Source organism: Ascaphus truei, chromosome 1, assembly GCF_040206685.1.
Source record: "Ascaphus truei isolate aAscTru1 chromosome 1, aAscTru1.hap1, whole genome shotgun sequence".
NCBI lineage: Eukaryota > Metazoa > Chordata > Amphibia > Anura > Ascaphidae > Ascaphus > Ascaphus truei.
The window spans coordinates 94,746,960-94,768,364 of record NC_134483.1 but is presented as its reverse complement, the minus strand read 5'-3'; the positions used below and the strand labels follow the sequence as shown (position 1 = coordinate 94,768,364).

The 21,405-nt window shown below is 43.1% G+C and overlaps 1 protein-coding gene across 3 annotated transcripts in view; it reads right to left on the bottom strand.

Moving 5' to 3' along the window:
• The window catches only part of FAM151B (family with sequence similarity 151 member B), a 62,247-nt gene that overhangs the window by 4,518 nt on the left and 36,324 nt on the right, over positions 1 to 21,405 (bottom strand). The window lies entirely within an intron of this gene.

Here is a 21,405-nt window from a genome sequence, read left to right as displayed (position 1 = left end):
CAACTTAATGCTTCTAAATCCGAGCTACTCCTGATAGGCCCGAAAAAACACAACAGATGTTATGAGTAACGTCTTCAACGATCTAAAAATCAATAACTCTGACATCCCAAGGAAAGAGAAGGTGAGAAGCCTTGGAGCTATTATTGACAAAAACATCATTGATCAGCCTCATATTGCATCTATTGTGAAAAACTGTTACTTCCAAATCCATCGGCTGAGACAAATTAAAGCGTTAATCTCGAAAAGCAATCTACAGATAGTAGCACCGGCCTTGGTTCTCTCCAAACTGAATTTGGCAAATTCTCTGCTGATTGGTCTCCAAAAACATAATATCAAAGCCCTGCAGTTGGTACAAAATGCCACTGCCTGCCTTATAGCAGGTAAGGCAAGGAGAGACCACATCTCGCCACTTTTACAAGATCTACACTGGCTCCCGGTGGAGCAAAGAGTTCATTTTAAGATCTTGACCCTTACCGTTAATACTATCCAGGGACTAGTCGCCGCTTACCGTCAGAACTGCTTGATCAGTACCACCCCCAATCGGGCCCTTAGATCTGCCAGCACCCCTAAACTGATTGAGCCACGATTTAAAGGTGAATAAAGCTGGAGGCAGAACTTTTTCAAGAACCGCCTCAAGGTTTTGGAATAAGCTCCCTGCTGCATTAAGAAATCCATTCCAACAGGAATTAAAAACAATTAATTTGTAAACAAAAACATGGCAAACAGAACCCTATACCCTGGCAGCCAGCTTTCCTGCTCCCATTCATGCTTCCTGCCCTTTGTTGATCTTCCTTGTCGTTCCACTATATGTTTTGGGTAGGTCCCGGTTATAGGTCAGGGATGAGTGTCCTCCCTAAGTTCCTACACGCGTTCTAGTACGGAGTTTCTTTGTGAATTTATTTATTTATAAAATGTTTTACCAGGAAGTAATACATTGAGAGTTACCTCTCGTTTTCAAGTATGTCCTAGGCACAGAGTTATAATGACAAATACATGGTTCATTATATACAAGACATTGTGTGCACAGTTAAAGATAAAATATATTATAGGTGTATGTAACAGTTACAGACCAGATTAAAATGTGAGACAGCCTTAGATTTGAAAGAACTTAAACTGGTGGTGGATGTAAGAGTCTCTGGTAGGTTGTTCCAGTTTTGGGGTGCACGGTAAGAGGAGGAGAAGCGGATGGATTCTTTGTTGAACCTTGGGACCATGAACAGTCTTTTGGAGTCAGATCTCAGATGATAAGTGCTGCATGTGGTGGGGTGAGGAGCTTGTTCAGATAGCTGGGTAGCTTGCCCAGAAAGTATTTGAAGGCAAGACAGGAGAGATGAACTTCACGCCTAGACTCAAGTGATGACCAATCTAGTGTTACAAAAAAAATGAAATAAATAAAGATAAGCAAACACACTCAGTCCTGTTCTACCTATTGCCTTCTATCAAGCTTAGGTGATGGCCATTGTTGGGCTTTAGCACTGTATCTGTTTTTGTCTACCTACAGTAGCTGTATTGATGTTTCTATTTCCCATGGTAACTTCAGCTCTTGGAGTTTTGCTCATTCATATGTCTCTCTCTGCAATTCATAAAGATAGATCCAAAGTCTAATGAGTAATTCTCTTACAGTATGTAGTACACTGCTGTCTTATATGGGATATATCATTTGTAGATGCCGCTCATCATAGATCACTGAACCAGTTAAAAACCAAAAGATCACTTAAACTTAAATAAATCATGTCTGGCCACTTTTGGCGTACTAGGCATCATCAGGGTATACAAGACATCCTTTACACTGTGGCAGAAGTGTACTATAGACCGAAGAGAAGAGCCCACGTTTTTACTCTGAGCCTTACTGAGGATTTGGTTATATCTGCACAATACCCGCTCAAAACGAGTGAATTACAGAATCAGGGCAGAATGGTGAGCTCCTCTGTGTGGTTTTGTCTGCCTTGCTCTCCTTTTTCTTCTCCCTCTATTTTATCTCGGGTATTATTTTTCTGTTTTCTGCATGAAACAAAAACATAGTGGGCCATATTTACTAAGCAGATTTCTGCCATAACACGCCTTCCGGGGGTGCTTGAAGAAACCGTACAGCTCCTTCATGTCTAATGGGCTGTAAGGTGGTCTTGTGGCAGAAGACAGCTTGAAATATGGGTCACTGTCTCAATTAGATCAATATTTACAATCAACAATTGTCGTCAAACAGATTTCCTGGAACGGCGGTATTGGTCAGGCATAATATCACTAGTTGTTCAAGCTCTGCCACGCGTGCAAAAACAGAACCCTATGTACAGGCATCAAAGCAAAGATACGTTTGTACTGCATCATTATTACTCACAGTTGTGGAAAAAGGAACAGAAACGTGTTCATCAGGTTTCTTACATCTGGCACACATTGCTAGCCCCCTTACACATGACACATTTTTGTGTGCTAGGATAAACCAAGACGGCGGGTAACATTGGAAGAAATAGGTACATTTCTTTATAATATAGACATCAGATCTAACTCTCTAACTCCTGAAAAAACACAGCAAAGTAAACTGGTATAAAGACACAAAAAAAACACAAGAACATACTGTACAACCTACATGTTGAGGGATAACTTGGCACAGAGGGCAAAATATGGCACCAAAGAACCCCTTTTTCAAGCCAAGAATGGTGGTGCATCCCAGAATTGAGTAAAAAATTGAGTAAAAGTAAATGGAATGTAAAAGGATGTGCCTGGTTATTGTGCTGGGAAGAAATGTTTGCCACCTAGTTAGCAGGTCTCTTTCATTTTACTGAATATGGATCCTTCTCCCTCCTAATAGAGGTAAATGAGAATTTTAATCCTGGTATAGGTGTATTAGTATTTTATCTGGTAGTGTTAGGACCTGTGAGCAGGATCTACCTTGATGTGGCTCACAGGCTTACAATGCTTTGGCCAAAGGGTTAAACTAAATGACCCTTTTTTAAGAGAATATATAAGTATTTTACTGTGTATTTTTGTCCTATTGGAAGTGGCATTGGGCTTTTTTGTTCTTTGTTTTATGCATCCGCCACGCTCAGTAGCACTCCTTTTTGACACTTATATATATATATTTTTGTGGGGGCTCAGGGGGTTCCCAAAATGAGCTTCTTGGGGTTCTGTGTGTTGTTTAACTTACTGTCAGCTGGTCTCAGCTGTTGGAGGTTAGTGGCCCCTCCCTCCCAGGTGCCAAGCTCACCCCTCGCCACTGCCCTAGTTAGCAGGTCTCTTTCATTTTACTGGATATGGATCCAATGTTGGTCCTTCTCCCTCCTAATAGAGGTAAATGAGAATTTTTATCCTAGTATAGGTGCAAACAAAAAGAAAGCGCAAAAAGGGAAAAAACCACAGTTAATAAAGATAATGACCTTTATAATAAACTTACAAATACATACTAAAAATCGTTACATAAAATAAGGGTTCACATGAACCCACACTTAGGAATTCCGAGATATTTGAGGTCCCAGTTTGGTGCGCCAACTCAGAAGTAGAATGAGTGATTGTCCCAGTCTTCCAGCAACACATTGCTGGGTTGTTGTTCCAGATTATAACTTGTTTCAGTTGGGCTGCCTGATAGTATTTAATGATATCTGGGACCTCCAAACCTCCGCACTCCTTTGGTGCTAACAAAATTGATCTGGCAACCCGCGGTCTTTTGTTTTGAATTGAAAAATATTATTTTGGATATTTTTGAGTTCGGAGAGAGGGATATCTATTGGTAGAGTCTGGAAGAAATAAAGAAGTCTTGGTAAGATATTCATTTTAACCGTGGCTATTCTTCCTAACCAAGATATCTGATATTCGTTCCAGCTCAGTAGATCTTTTTTGATCTGTGCAAATAGTGGGGGGAAATTGTGTTGATATAGAGATTTATATGAACTTGTTATCTGTATTCCCAGATATTTAATTTTCACGGCACTCCACTTGTAGGAAAAATTTGTTTGTAGTAGCTTAATTTCAGGTGCTGACATAGTAATATTTAGTGCCTCTGACTTATCTGTGTTCATTTTATAGGTAAACAAGTGAAGGGACTCTGAGCACTGCTGGATAATATCCTGCCGCCGGGACGGACGCACGCGACGGAGCAGCTGAGTTCCCTCCCCCATTACAGCATACCTGAATCGGAGCAGTTTTGTGAGTATGTTTACTCTCTGCCATGAAGAACCACTGGGATTGTGAGGCCCGCCCAAGGTGGGACCGCCGGGTGAAGCTACAGCGCACCGGTCAGGTTAGAAGGCTTCTCTCCCTATAGTGGCTTATATTCCACGGTGATTTCTGTGTTTGCTGTTACTTTATTACTGACATTATTGTTCATTTGGGGTAAGAAACCCTGCTCATTGATACGTTTGAAACTTTGGATTAACAACCACGTTATTGGACACTGCACAGTTCCAACAGGTGGATTTTAGAGCACCCAATCAGGGAGTCCTTCCCTTTTCTATTGTGTTCATTTTATAACCTGAAATTTTCCCAAATTGGTCTAGGTGGGCCTGTAGATTTTAGTATGTATTTTTAAGTTTATTATAAAAGGTCATTATCTTTATTAACTGTGTTTTTCCCTTTTTGCGCTTTCTTTTTGTTTGCATGTTTCGTATCTACCCCGCTGATCACGGGAGAGTGAAAGCTGCAGAGGGAGACCACCTATTGTGAATCAAGTGGATCTATTGAGACTGCGCACATCTCTGCTACTAATCCTGGTATAGGTGTATTAGTATTTTATCTGGTAGTGTTAGGACCTGTGAGCAGGGTCTGCCTTGATGTGGCTCACAGGCTTACGACGCTTTGGCCAAAGGGTTAAACTAAATCACCCTTTTTCAAGAGAATATATAAGTATTTTACGGTGCATTTTTGTCATATTGGAAGTGGCATTGGGCTTTTTTGTTCTTTGTTTTACACCTAATGTCACACCAGAGTGCTGAAGATAATGTAACTACTATAAATACATTTAGCATTGTGCTTCTTGCCCTAAAGGGCACCTGTAGCGAATACACAACTATTTCATTTTGGTCATTACGTGGGTTTTAAAGAACATACGTACAATGACATAAGGGACACAAAAGACTGTCTCGTCTTCTAGCAATGGATGTTGCATAAAACCTCATTTGAAAACCTTGTAATTGTTTTACCAAAGACTTCTCCTTGCTAACCTCTATGAATACATCTATAGATCATATAGAAATACAGAATAAATATGAATTGATAGTTGATGTCACTGCTAAGAGGAAAGTCATCTCTGGCTGAGTGTTTCATAGCACGTACTGTCCTATTCCTATCAGCGCTTCACCATGTAGCAACACCTGTAGGTTTCGTTTTATTGTTTTGTTTAAATAACATGCATTTTTTTTCCCCACAAACGTTTTTATTAAGCATTTTCAATGTACATACATGAAGGTACAATAACAGCCTAATATATAGAAGTTTTTAATAGAGTCTACACCAAGAGAGGTGAAATCTCAGGATCACTGTGTTGTCCCGTAGGCTAGAAGCTGGAAAAAGAGGGGGAGGGGGGGGGGGAAGGGAGGTTAAATAACATGCATTTCTAGTAATGCGAGATATAACCAAAACTCCTAAACCCCAGTTTATTAACTTTACTCTGCCATAAATGTATTTTGGAAAAAAAACTTTTCATCCAGGCCATACACAATTAAGCTATGGTAAGGAAAACCATTACAAACCATACTCTGATTATATCTCCAGGTCTTCCACAGGTCCCCATACCCGTTTCAATCACCTCATTCTCATGACATACAGTGATTCTGGGAAGTGACGTGCAAATGAGCATGGATAGGAAGTGAAAAGGGTCACAACCCAATATGCTCATTTGCATGTCACTACCCAGAATTAGTCTCACTGCCAACACCACCACAATCTCCTCAACACCTCAAGCCCGCTGTCTAGAGGTCATCTTTGACTCTGATCTCTCCTTCATTCCTCACATTCAGTCCCTCAAAAAGTCCTGCCGTATCCACCTCCGAAATATCGCCAAGATATGCCCTTTGTTCACTCATGATGCAACTAGAATCCTAATTCACTCACTCATCCTGTGCCGCTTTAACTACTGCTACCTTCTCCTCGTTCGCTTTCCCATTGTCTGCCTATCCCAACTCCAATCAAACCAAAATGCTGCTGCCCTTAACCACTTGCCTGTGCCTGCCGCCCTGCTTCTCCATCCGAATCCAAAACTCCCTGAAAACGTATCTTTCAAATAAGCCTATCTAGCATATGTTTAAAATCCAACTTCCCCCCTGGCCAACTCCATTGGGACCAGCTGTGCGGCTGGACCAATCTCCACGCTATGTAACATCCCCCGACATCGACGCGCTCAAACCTTAATGGGATCAGTTGTTTGGCTGGACCATACTCCAACCTGAGATACACTCCATCCCACAATGAGCAGCCACCTTACCTTCTTGTTTCAACATTGTCATCATTCCCTGTAGATTGTAAGCTCTCACGAGCAGGGCCCTCATTAGCTCTTTTTATCCATTTGTGCAGGTTTGTCCGTATTTGTATGTAATTCTGTTCATGTAATTATGAAATGTCTGTACCCACTGTACTGCGCTGCGGAATATGTTGCCGCTTTACATATAAACGATAATAATAATAATACTGTACTATGCTGCTACATGTATGGGGGTCTTTATTTGTATGTATGTCTTTATGTATATAGCGCCATTAATGTACATAGCGCTTCACAGCAGTAATACCCGTGACAATCATAAATAACAAATAATATAAATAACACATAATGGGAAGAAGTGCTTCAGACATAAAAGTAACATTAAGGAAAAGGAGTGCCTGCTCCGAAGAGCTTACAATCTAATTGGTAGGTAGGAAGAACGTACAGAGACAGTAGGAGGGAATTCTGGTAAGTGCGTCTGCAGGGAGCCAAGGTTTATGTATGAAGTGTAAATTATCAGCCATGGAGCTACTCATATGCTTCCTTAAGCAGGTGTGTTTTAAGGTGGGTCTTAATGGTGGATAGAGAGGGTGCTAGTCGGGTATTGAGGGGAAGGGCATTCCAGAGGTGTGGGGCAGTCAGTGAGAAACGTTTAAGATGGGAGAGGGCTTTAGATACCAAAGGGGTAGAGACGACATCCTTGAGCAAAACGCAAGAGTCGGGATGGTGTATAGCGAGAAGTTAGGGCTGAGATTTAAGGAGGAGCAGAAGAGTGTAAAGCTTTAAAAGTGAGGAAGAGGAGAATTGAGTGTGTGATATGGGATTTGATAGGAAGCCTGGAGAGGGATTTCAGCAGGGGAGACGCTGAGACCTATTTAAGAAAGAGTAGAGTGATTCTGACGGCATTTAGGATAGATTGTAGGGCAGACAGATGAGGAAAGAAGGCCAGACAGCAGGAGGTTACAGTAATCAAGACGGGAGGAATGAGGGTCTGTGTCAGAGTTTTAGCAGTCGAGCAACAAAGGAAAGGGCGTATCTTTGTAATATTGCGGAGGAAAAAACTACAGGTTTTAGCTACCTTTTGAATGCGAGCAGAGAATGTGAGAGAGGATTCGAGTGTGACCCCCAGGCAGTGTGCTTGTCTACTGGGTGAATGATAATACTTCAAACAGTAATGTGGAAGGACGTAGTAAGGCCAGGTTTCGAGGAAGTATGAGGAGCTCTGTTTTTACATATTAAGTTTAAGTCGGCGGAAGGCCATCCAGGATGATGTAGCGGAGAGACATTCAGAAACTTTAGTCTGTACAGCAGGTGTAAGGTCAGGGGTTGAAAAGTTAATTTGTGTGTCATCAGCATAGAGGTGATATTTGAACCCAAGAGATGTGATTAGGTCACCTAGAGAGAGTGTTTAGAGAGAAAAAAAGATGCGGTCCCAGGACAAAGTCTGGGGTACACCCACAGATGGGGCGTTGGGTTATGGCTGTGTCACACCCAAAGTGTCACATATAAAGTATGTCTCACCGAGTTGAATTCTTCTATCAATTTCACTCCAATTGCAACATATCTCATATTTAATTAACAGCTACTTGATATGTCTCTCTGATTGGTCTAGGTAAACCCCTCCCTTAATTGTTAGTCAAGTGAATGTGTTCAGAGTATTTAAGACAGTCTATCTTGGCTGTGTTACATCCAAAATGTCACATATAAAGTGTCTGTGGAGTTAATTTTGGAGTATAAAGTGTATGTGGAGTTAATTTTGGAGTTAGAATTGGAGGTGAACTATACAAGATGACCTGGACTCTGCACTTCAACAACTACAACAACTCTGCAACTGTGAGAACCCTCCCTATTGCCTTTCTGTTTATGGTTTCCTCATTCCTCTAAACATTTATGTTCTCTCCAACTTCCCCACTCCCCTCCTATCCACAGTTCTTCATCTCTCCTCCCCTCCACCTATGCCTGTGCCCATACACTGCACCATTGTATACACACACCTCTCTCCCAACAACTTCTTTACCCCTCAATAAAAAACAATCCCACAAATCCTCTATTCACACCCTCTTCCTGCTACTGTGCATATCTCTCCTAATCCTGGACCCAGCCATATACACACACCTGCTCTCACCCACGCATCCCTGCCACCTCTTCCTTTGCTAATTGTGTTAATACTGACTAACCTTTAAAACTCACCTCACAAGTCAAGTATCCCAACAGCCTGCACTCATGGCTACTGTCTCACACCCAGACTCACTCCTACCAACCATTGTGGCCAAGCACTGCCATCCACTGCACTTATTCCCTCACCTGCTATCTCTGTAAGTTTCCCAATATAGCACTTAGATTGTAAGACCTTCGGAGCAGGGATTTCCTTTCCTATATTCTGACTTTGCTGTGCTTATTGTATTATAATTCCCTGTACTGTATTATTTGGGAAGCACTGAGTACACTTTTGGTGCTATATAAATAAAGATATACATACATATACAGAGAGACCGATAGAGGAGGAGGTGTTAGCAAAAGAGGCACTGAAAGTACGGTGGTAGAGGTAAGAGGAGATCCAGGATAGAGCTTTGTTACGAATACCAATAGTATGGAGAATGTGAAGGAGAAGAGGGTGGTCCACAGTATTAAATGCTGTACAGAGGTCGAGTAATATGAGCAGAGTATAATGACCACTGTCTTTGGGAGCATGGTTATTTTAGTGACGACTGCTTCAGTGGAGTGAGCAGGTCGGAAGCCAGATTGTAGAGGGTCTAGGAGAGAATAGGTGTTGAGAAAATGGAGCAAGCGAGAGAATAGAAGACGTTCAAGGAGTTTAGACGCAAAAGGCAGGAGGGAGACAGGACGATAGTTCGAAAGACAGGTCAAGCTTGCTGTTTTTGAGTAATCGTATAACTGTTGTTACATGTTTGAAGGAAGATGGAAAGGTACCAGAGTAGAGGGAGGAGTTAAAAATGTGTGTGAGCGTATGGATTATAGTAAGAGCAGGAGGTTTTAGGAGATGGGAAGGAATGGGGTCAAGAGGGCAGGTGGTAGAGGAAGAAGAGGAGATCAGAAACGACACATCCTCATCTGTAACAGCGGAAAAAGAGTCAAGGAAGGCAGGTGGAGAATTAGGAAGAAGTGTAGGATGGGATGAGGATACAGAGGGGATGTCCTGGCGTATGGATTCCCCCTTTTCCTTCAAATAGTAGGCAAAGTCTTGAGATGAGACAGAGGAAAAAGAACAGGCAGCAGAGGGTGGTCTGAGTAGGAAGTCAATGACAGAAGAGAGTCGGCGTGGGTTAGACTTGAGAGAGGGCAGAGTTGAAACAGGATAGTTTAATTTGTAGTGAAGGAAGTCTGCGAGAGTGTGTTCAGAGAAATGAGTGCAGGAACGCAGCATGCGCATGTGGGAATTTAGCCGGGGTCTGGCGTTAGAAGGGCGAGAAGGACAGACAGAAAGCGGGGCATGTAGTTCAAGAGAGGAGGATAGGGCAAAATTGTAGTTCATGAACAGGTTGTCAGGTTCTGGAGCAGAGCTGATAGAGGAGAGGGAGGAGCGTAAAGTGCAACCTGTAAAAGATTATACTTTTACTACATTTACATTTGCCAATAATACATGACTATATGTCAGACAATTAGGATGTAAATGCATTGTGCACAGGGTTTAAAAAAAAAAAAATTATCTAAAAAATATTAGCCTAATCTGGTTTGTGTCAGAGAATTGTCAGTTGGTGAAAATCACATGGATGCTTCCTATCCCCCCACCAAAAAAAATAATGACTAATATTTCTAAGCATTACAATTCGGATGAAATGGGAAAAGTCAAGTCAATTTGGCACAAAAATATTTGTATCTTTTGGAACAGCTTTGACAGAAAGCATATTTAGAGCAATCTCACTGTGTTATTGTCACGGTTGTGCTCGCCACAAACCAGGGTCGAACCGCGTGGCTGAGGTGGGGCTATATAAGCACCGACCTTAGACCGCGCAGGCTGATCCGGATTGCGCAGTTCGTAATCGTACATAGCAGGGTCGGGACTGGAGAGAGCAGTGTAGTCAGTGGACGAGCCAGGGTCAGGATTGGAGACATCATGGTTAACGTAGTCCAAGCAGGGAGTTGGCAACAGGAGATCAAGCAGGTCTTCCTGCTTCAGCGAAATTGCTGCAGGTCGGGAATGGGGTTTGCGCGAGTGGCGTCCACGGCCCATGGCGCCGGTCTAAGGAAGGAGAAGGCTGACCGGAGTGGGCACACTGCCAGGCAGCACTGGTAAACCAATGCTTCAGCGCAGGAGTCCAGGATGAGCCTGTGCGGGGAGAGAGAGCTACAGACCCTAGGACTCAGAGACAGGCCTCTGCTATGGGAAGGGCAGCAGGCCTCAGGAAAAAGGGAGCTGAAGTTATGCTGGAGATCCACCGCTTCAGCACAGGAACCAGGACACGGCCTCTGCCATGGAGAGAGCGCAGCAGGCCCCAGGAACCAGGATCTAGGAACATGAACAAGGAACATGAACAGCAACAAGGCGGCCAAACAGGTAGCTGTGGCAAACACAGTGAACATCCAAGAAGGATTAGGCTCGGCAGAGAAGGATTGTGGGAATGCAGTACTTAAAGTCCAGCGGGCCAATCCCCGGAGGAGGGTGTGAGGGCACTGCTCCAATGAGTGAGTACAAGGCTGGAGCTGCAGTAAATAGCTTGCACAGCTGCTGTAGATAAGAGGGGGAAGGTTCCAGGACTGCACATGTCTGTAAGGTAAGGTAAGCAGTAAACTGAGGTGTGGATTCCTTACAGTACCCCCCCCCCCCCTCAGATGAGACCTCCAGATGAACATAACCACTCCTAGAGATGGGGGACCTGGAATTGTTCCGGAATTGTCTAGGATTGGGGGTAGAGTCGTGGTCCAGAGACTCGTGGGCACTCCTTTGTGTACCCCCACCCCCGATGAGAACTGTGTCCAGACAGGGCCATCCATGGGTCTCGGGGACATTGAGTTGTTCCTAAAGTGCTTTAGGCGGGAAGGGGATCCGTAAACGAGCAGTTCATTGGCGAGTACCGTTCTAGGATATGAGAGTGGTGGTAGAGAAATCATTGGTACGTGGCTCGCCACGCAAAATGGCTTGGAAATCCAAGGCTGTGAAGAACCAGGGGGTTCCGGAGCAGAAAACGGCAGAAGGACCCCTGCTGGGAGCCCAGTCCCTAGTAATGATACCAGAGTTCAGGACAAGCGGCACCAATAGTTGATCGAGTATACCAGGGCGACCCTCCGGAAAGCCAAAGTCTTTGCTGACGTCTGCATGTAGGAATTTGAGAGGATCTTCTCCTCCAGAGATTTTCCAGGTAGTGGTCAGCGAGGGTATAGGGTGGATGGGAGCATTGCCAGGTATTGGTATAAAAGATGACAAGGCAAGCAGTAAACCAGGTTTAGGGACCGAAATACTGAGTATTTCCAACACATAGGAAATAACAGGAGCAACAGAAGGTTCCAAGAGGGATAACCATGGGTTCGCAGAGGCAGAGAAGCAATCAGCAGTGGAACTCCCCAATACTGTAGAACCCTCAGTGAGAGATAGTATTGTCTGGGGAGTAAAGATCAAAAAGTCAATGGCAGCGTGTAAAGTTCTAGAGACAATAGGGAGAGAAACCCCATACTCAAAGTCATTATGGGGTACTTCAGGAACCACCGAATGGTCAGTGAAAAGAAACTGCCCTTCCGCACTGGAGATTTGGAGCGTGGCAAGGGTTACTTCAGATATGGCATCAGAGTCCGGGGAAGGTATGCTGGTCCTTGCAGAGATTAGAACAACCGCATGGGGTGGACCACGTGCTGCAATAAACTCCACGGGCATCATACTTGTCATAGGAGTGGGAGTAAGTAGGAATAGGCTCTGGGGCTTTAATATCTGGAACTTGAGAATCAGGCAGTGCAGGGGAGCTAGCATCTGGAGCTGAAGTCTGTACTTCAGTAACAGGGACCTGAGAGACTACAAGAGCAGCAGCGAGTAGAGGAATAGAATCCGGAGCTGGAGGCTCAGAATCTATAACAGGAACATCTAGCACTGCAGGGGCACTGGTAGGAGAGCTAGCGTCTGGAGCTGGTGCCTGGGAGTCAGTGACGGGTAGTGGAGAAGTAATGATGGGAGTTAAAGAGACAATAAGCGGTAAGTTGGAACCGGGGAAACTCTTAATAGCAGAAACCTTAGAAGTAAAAAGAATCGTATCCAAAACTGCAAGGGCCCTAACACAGGGGTACTTGTCATGACAAAATCAGAAATAGGTATGTTTACTAGTGCAAAAATTCTGATACCGGAACTGCTAGTCAGTGATGTGGGTGTCTGAGTTTGAATAGTGAGAAAATAAGATACAGTGGTAAGTGACTTAGAATTAATCACGAAAGTTCTAGGTTTGCTGGACATGTGTGAGAAAGTACCCTTTAACACAGGAGTTTTAATTTTAGACCCAAGTAACCCAACGGTTGCTGGAGCACATTTAGAAGCTGTGCTAAGGGACTTAGGTTTAGCAAGGGAAGGAAAACAAAATAGCTCAGATTTAAACACCTGAATTTGTAATGTAGGCAGGGTGGTCTCTGACTGTACTAAGGGGGTGACGACAGATACGCTGATCTCTGGAGGGGTTGCTTGGGCAGAGGCATCAGGGGGACCAAGAGCAAGGACGGCCTCTATGGAAAGAGATTCCAAATCCGAAGGAAGGATTTTACCTCTCTGAGTAGTGGGACTGACAAGGCAAATTTCAGAGAGGGGGGAAACTGTGTACAGGCTTCTAGCTAGCACATATGAAAAAGCATCACTTTTGAGTGGGAGCAGTGTGTCAGCAAAAATTCCTGGGAACTCAACAACTTGAGCCTCAGGAGGGGCAAAAAGACCACAGTTCACTTTTAACCCTAGGGTTTGAGAAGAAGAGAACACAGACAGTACAAGGGGGGCAACCACAACTGTGCTGGTCGCTGAAGTGGGTACTTGGGAAGGAGTGTCTGGGAAACCGGAAACGACTACAGATTCCATGACAAGGGGACTATGCGCTGAAGCAGGGATCTCAGCTCTCTGAGTGACAGACTGGGTCAACGAAATACCTGGGAGTGGGGATTGTTCAATACTCGCAAAATGTAATATTTTGCAATCTCCATGATGGATACCGTTAACATGCCTGGCCACAGGTGTATCGTGGCCGTTCCGTATGGATCCCAGGTGTTCAAGAATGCGCACCTTTAACTGTTGGTAGGTTTTCCCTACGTACATCTTGTCACATGCACATGTGATAAGGTAAGCAATCCTTCTGCTGGTACAATTGATAAAATCTCGATTTTTTTTTTTTCAACTTTAAGTTTTTATTGGAAAGTACAAATACAGCCATTGTTCCACAGCCCATTATCACCTTTCCGTTTTTGTTAAACACATATAAAAAATGCCTCGGAAGCACAACCATTTAAAACTTTACAAACAAGACCAGACGAACTTGACAGGGGGACAGGGGAAGAGGGTAGGGGGAGGGGAAGGGGGGGGGGGTGTAGGGTGGCTAGACTTAGTTATAACTTTCTCGCTGATTCTTGGGCCACTTGTTAGGTCCTATCTACGGAATTTGGCTGGGGCAGGTCCTCCTAAGGGTTATTGCTAGTAGTGGGATTACCCTATTCTGTGACCACGTAAAGGTCTGCTAATTGTGCGTCACTATGTCGTTATGTCTAATCTGACCTTAAAGGAGACTGCACCTGGGTCAATTAGTGCAAGATCGAGGTGGCGTCCACTCCGGGGATGTCTACCTGGATCAACCATGGATCCCAGACTTTTAGAAAGTTTTTGCCGTTGTCATTAACTAAACTCGTTAATTGTTCCATCCGGCAGACATGCCAAATTCTGTTTTTGATCTTTGGGATAATTGGTATCTCCTGCTGTTTCCATAGTGCTGCGATCTCGCATCTTGTGGCAGTGGCGAAATGCGCAATTAATTTATGCGACGCATTTGACAGACCCTGGATCCGCCTGCCCAAAAGGAACAGCCACGGGTCCAGGGGGATCTCCAAATCGAGAATCCGCTGAATCCAGTCTCTGATTTGTTCCCAAATAGGGGCCACCTTAGTGCAAGACCACAGCATATGTCGGAGATCTGCTACATCCCCACACTGTTTAGGGCAGAGAGGGGAGTAGCATTTTACAAATTTCGCTAAGCGCGTTCGAGTGTAATACCACCTCATAAGGACTTTATATGCGTTCTCCTTTAATGTGGTGCAGATTGAGCTTTTCGCCGCCGCCTGAATAATTCTGTCCCATTCGTCGTCCTCTAAAGTCTCTCCTAGGTCGGATTCCCAGTGTCTCATATAACTCAGTCTGTTGTCAATGGGCGACTTCTGGCAGATCACTTCCCTGTACATTCTAGATGTGAGTCCCCTTGTGTCCGTAGCTCTAGAACACAGCTGCTCGAAATTTGTTCGCGCCGGTCGAATTGGCGTCTTATTATAGAAGTCTCTGATCTGGAGGTACCTAAAAAATTCGCTGTTTGGGATATGCTTAGAGGATTTAATTTGATCAAATGTTTGTATGGTCGTTATGCCCTCCAGATCTAGTAGCCGGGATAAACCTTTCTGTGTCCACATTAGGAAGTTTTTGCTATTCAGGCCCGGAGCGAAGTCTGTGTTGCCCACTATTGGTGTCATTAGCGATGTTTTGGTGGTCAAATTACATTTGAATTTCGTGGCCTCCCAAACTTTTAGTGAATTGACCATGGTCTGTATCGGGTTGTGCATCTTGCGTACCCCTGCTTTGGGTAGCCAGATTAAATTTTGGAGTTCAATTGGTGCACAGCAGTTTTTCTCCAACTCAACCCATCTCCGTAGGCTTGGGTCTGTGTGCCATTGGAAAATCTGCCCTAATTGGGCTGCTTTATAGTAGGCTAGCAAGCAAGGCACCGCTAACCCATCTCTTGAAGTAGGACGTTTTAATATTCCCTTATTGATTCTTGGGTTTTTCCCATTCCAGATAAATTTCATAATTTTTGACTGGAGGGAAAGGATGTCCGCCTGCACCAAAGGGATAGGGAGACTCTGGAAGAGATATAGCATCTTTGGGAGGAGATTCATTTTCACACTATGTATCCTCCCAATCCATGAGATGCTCCCCTTCATCCAGTTTCGGAGATCCTCCCCCAGCGTCTTTATGATCTTGGGGAAATTTGCTTTATATAATGTTTTGTACTCCCTTGTGAGATACACCCCTAAATATTTGATAGCGGAGGGTTGCCATTTGAATTGAAAATTGAGGTCAATCAGCTTTTTGACTTCTTTTGGTAGATTAATATTGAGGGCTTCTGATTTAGACTGATTGATCTTAAATCCCGAAATTTGGTTGAATTTACCCAGTATGTTGAATACATTGGGAAGAGATGTGAGAGGTTTGGTTAGTGTGAGAATGACATCGTCCGCATAAAGGGCGGCTTTGTGCCTTTGGTCTCCCACCGGGATACCCGAGATATCTGGGCTATTCCTAATGTGTGCCGCCAAGGGTTCAATACACAAAGCGAACAGTAATGGCGACAGCGGGCAACCCTGACGAGTTCCGCTTTTGATTTCAAACTGTTCTGAGGGGAAGCCTTGATATCTCACTCTTGCTGTGGGGTTTTTGTACAACTCCAGGATGGCCTGCAGGAGGCGTCCCTCAAAGCCAAATGCTCTCAGTGTTTCTGATAGGTAGGGCCAATCTATTCTATCGAAGGCTTTCTCGGCGTCCAGACTTAACACCATGGAGTGAATTTTTTCTTTTTGGGCCAGATCAATTAGGTCAATGATTCTCCTGGTGTTATCTGCCGCCTGTCTACCTCCGATAAACCCTACTTGATCTGTGTGTATTAACCCGGGAAGAACGCTACCCACCCTGTTGGCTATAAGTTTAGAGTATATTTTGAGGTCCGAGTTAATCAGTGAAATGGGCCGGTAGCTCTTACAGTCTGCCGGGTCCTTTCCGGGTTTATGGATCACCGATATTGAGGCTTGGAGCATTTGTGCTGGGAATGAGGCCCCTGCTAAAAAATCTCGAATTTTTAATGTATTTTGTTTGTTAGTATCCGTAAAAAATTTTGTTGGGGGCATAAAAGCACATGCTTTGCATCTACCACAGGGAAAGGATCCCTGTGGTTTATGATTCAGCCAAGTCCTAGTAGGGACAGGTTGATAGTGACTTCGGACTACTCGATCTTTGATGTTTCTGGATCTCCTACTGGTAAATGTAGGGGACGGATTCAGTACCTCAACCAGGTCCTTGTCTACTGTCAGGATGTGCCAGGGCTTAGTGAAAATACGTTTGAGATCGTTCCACTGTATATTGTAAGTGCTAATAAAACGTATCACTTCCTTCGTGACTCCCCTTCTCTTGTTCTGAGTCAGTAGTGTATCTCTCTGTATGTGAAGTGCTCGTCGGTAAGCTTTTTAACCATTCTCTTGCTGTAACCCCTCTCATAGAATTTTTTTTCACTTAGAAGAGTTAGCATTAATCAATAAAATGTTATTATTTTTGTATTTTTATTCCTCCTGGTTTTTGCATTATATGTATGCTGGGAACCAATTAGTTCCCTCAAATACTGTTTATGGTAATTTAGGTGGTGTGCAAATTAGTGGGAACCTTTTTGTGATCATTCTTGGTCATTTGCAAAACATATCTCTCATTCCCCATGCACCGCCACTTTTCAAATATACTATTGAATATTAAGGTTGAGCTGTGATAACTATTCCTATTCTATTCGTTCTATTGGATCTCTTCGATCCTTTTCGTTAATCACATTGCTCCCTAGTACACGCCTAAACTATACACGGTCATCTCCTCACACAGGTGACAGAACCAGTTTGAACAGATATCAAAACTCTCCGTAGCAATGTCAGGTGTCCTGTCGCATCAACCAGACTTTGATGTATGGATTACATAGGCACAAAATGTTTTCTCTAACACTAAAATAATAAACGAGGCTACAGATCAACCAGATATTAAAAAATATTTCTCTGAATTAGATAAACTCTTCAGTACACAGACTAAAACCTGGTGATAAATAACCAGTTTAGAGAAATATTTGGCAGAAAAACTCATACCAAGAGGTTTACGAGTGTCACTAACACCTTCACACCTTATTACGGATGAAGGCTTTCATAAGGGTTGGGCAAAAATTCTTCTGGATTGCTCGGAAAAGTTGATGACATTTCTGGTTGAGTTTGAAACCAAAAAGTTAGAGAAGACAAATATGAATATAACAGAATTACTCACTACAGCACATACTTGGAAGGAACATACTGAATTCGAGAATCTAGATAAAACACTCAAAAGTAATATTGGTAAATTGAAAGCAGACATCACTGATAGAAAACAACGAAAATATTTACGTGACGTTAAAGATTTTGAAGAGGGAAAAATATTTAGGAAAAAGGTACGCCCCTTTCCCCCTCCATCAAGAGGTTACCCCAAAACAGGGGATTCCTCTACGGAGTGGGAGAATAGTGATATCGAACTTGAAGTGAGTCACACCCCCAATAACTTTACAGAATACAGACCTAACCCAACGCCTCAGGATTTTTTAGACCATACTGGCCCCCAAAATACAAATCGAGGAGGAAGAGAACTAGGCGAGGGGGCTCATCAAAATCCACTAAGAGATCGAGAACGTTGGGGTTACAGGTCACAGAACAGGGGGAGGGGAGAGAGGAGAATAAGGAGACAACACAGATAATTAATCTCTCACATAAAATACTCACTTCAGCACATATTGCCGTTCTATCAAAGGGATTATCCTACTGCCCTACAAATACACTCGATAAATTCGAGTGTATTAAAGATTTTAACCTTTTTGCCTGGAAATTACTTTTACATAAATTCCATAGCAGATGGGAAAAAAGACTCAATTTGAATACATCAATGGAGGATTATGATCATATTGACCGTATGAATATCTGTCTTTTAGGTGATTTACTTAATGAGAGTGAGAAACCCCCAGGGGAAGGACCGTTTACAGATGTTGAGAACAAATCCAAATTTATGCCAGCTATGGAGAACTGTACAAATGTAGACGTCTTCACACGATTAGTTACTAATGAAATTGAAGGCCTACAAAAACATACAAGGGTCCGAAATAACATATCACATATTGAAATGGAAGCATTAAGAGATTTGGAATCAGATACAAATATAATAATTAGACCTGATAAAGGGGGCAATACAGTTATTATGGATAAAAATGTTTACCTCCAAGAATGTGCTAATCTATTGAGTGATACAAATTGCTATAAAACCCTGGACATTGATCCAACAGAGAGATTTTAGGAGATCAAGAAACATTGAGTAGTCCGAAGTCACTGTCAACCTGTCCCTACTAGGACTTGGCTGAATCATAAACCACAGGGATCCTTTCCCTGTGGTAGATGCAAAGCATGTGCTTTTATGTCCCCAACAAAAACTTTTACAGATACTAACAAACAAAATACATTAAAAATTCGAGATTTTATCAATTGTTCCAGCAGAGGGATTGTTTACCTTATCACATGTGCATGTGACAAGATGTACGTAGGGAAAACCTACCGACAGTTAAAGGTACGCATTCTTGAACACCTGGGATCCATACGGAACGGCCATGATACACCTGTGGCCAGGCATGTTAACGGTATCCATCATGGAGATTGCAAAATATTACATTTTGCGAGTATTGAACAAATACCTTTAGGGCCACGCAAAGGTGATTGGAATAAACAACTATTGCAAAAAGAATCTAAATGGATCTTTAATCTGAAGACATTGAGCCCTTTAGGATTGAATGAAGGATTCATATATTTATCATTTATTTAGCCATTACATCATATCCAAGCTTAATACTTTTGGGAATTTAGCTAGATAATATATGGTAATACTTAGAGGGACCGTATTGACCTTAGGGGCGGTCCATATAGTGAGTCCTCATTCCTACACCATTATATAATCAGGATGATATAACCATTACTAAGACATACTTGCTACAGTATATTACTAAGGCACATCTGCCCAACATATGCTCAATCCCTACTCTGCTGGTACCTCTGATATTTTACTAAATCTGTTCTTGCACTCTATACAACTATATGTGGTACTTGCTAAGTGTTGACTGGCTACTGGGACTATACCACAGTGTGGAGAGATGCGTGTCCTAGCCTTGGGCATGCACTATTCATTACAAACTAACATAGCGTTATATTGAGTGCTGTGTACCATTTCTCTGATTATAATCAGAAAAAGCGGGATCTAACCAATGGGGATACTAAAATGTTATGTAAACACCCCTAATCCCGCCCCCAAGAGGGGTATAAAAACTTCATCCATGGGAGTGCATGTACACTCCTCCCCCTTGAAGCGCCGGGTAACGGCGCGAAACGATCGTTGGGTTGTTTGGCGACGCACTCACTGATGACGTCAGCCGGTTCGGAGCAGTAAGACAGTATGCCAGGCAAGATTCAGACCTTGAACAGACGCTGACAAACGGTTGTATTAACCTTACTAATACCCAGTTATTACATCATAGAATGCACACTATATGCATATAACAAACGTATAACATAGTGTTTTATATGCAACGGAGATATTAACACCTTGTATGGCTGTTATAACCATTCATTTGATATAGGTTCAGCCTGCACAAATGAAAGTGCATACTTGGTATATGATGGTTGCAATCGCGTCTGTTTCGTTACTAATGATCACAGTTTGGTTACATAATGTTGTATGATCTGTTGCCCATGGATATATTTGGGTAGAGATACACACTCTGAAGATACTACACTATATATATATATGATACTTTTATTTGTGTATATATATTCTATCTATTCATAGGGAATATATTGTGTGTTCACTAAAAAACTACCAGACCACATTTAATCCACTATGAGGGGTCACTAATTACAGACTCCACATTGATTTGCTCTTGCTCATATGTGTTGTGAACAAGCACATACTTACCTTATGCATATATACTTGCAGATGTCAGTATTTTGATATCATTGACACTATTCCGTCAAACTTTATAGGATATTTGAGTATGATATTATGCGTTCACCACAATAAGGACATACACTAGCATATATTTATATGAATGGTCCAGTAAACAGGCATATTTCAGTGTTTTTTAATAATTTTATACATATACACACAATTTTTTTTTTTAACTTAGAAGAGTTAGCATGAATCAATAAAATGTTATTATTTTTGTATTTTATTCCTCCTGGTTTTTGCATTATATGTATGCTGGGACCAATTAGTTCCCTCAAATACTGTTTGTGGTAATTTAGGCTGTGTGCAAATTAGTGGGAACCTTTTTGTGATCAAGCAGGTCTTCCTGCTTCAGTGAAATTGCTGCAGGTCGGGAACGGGGTTTGCGCGAGTGGCGTCCACAGCCCATGGTGCCGGTCTCAGGAAGGAGAAGGCTGACTGGAGTGGGCACACCGCCAGGCAGCACTGGTAAACCAATGCTTCAGCGCAGGAGTCCAGGACGAGCCTGTGTGGTGAGAGAGAGCTACAGACCTCAGGACTCAGAGATAGGCCTCTGCTATGGGAAGGGCAGCAGGCCTCAGGAAACAGGGAGCTGAAGTTACGCTGGAGATCCACCGCTTCAGCACAGGAACCAGGACACGGCCTCTGCAATGGAGAGAGCAGCAGGCCCCAGGAACCAGGCGGCCAAACAGGTAGCTGTGGCAAACACAGTGAACATCCAAGAAGGATTATGGGGCATGCAGTACTTAAAGGTCAGCGGGCCAATCCCCGGAGGAGGGTGTGAGGGCACTGCTCCAATGAGTGAGTACAAGGCTGGAGCTGCAGTAAATAGCTTGCACAGCTGCTGTAGATACCAGGGGGAGTGTTCCAGGACTGCACAGGTCTGTAAGGCAAGGTATGCAGTAAACTGAGGGGTGGATTCCTTACAGTTATTTCTCAGTAATCAAATTCGATGAAGCATCAAGATATGTCAGTCTGACAAACGCTTCCATTGGAATGTTTCAGTGCAGAAGTGCAGGAACAG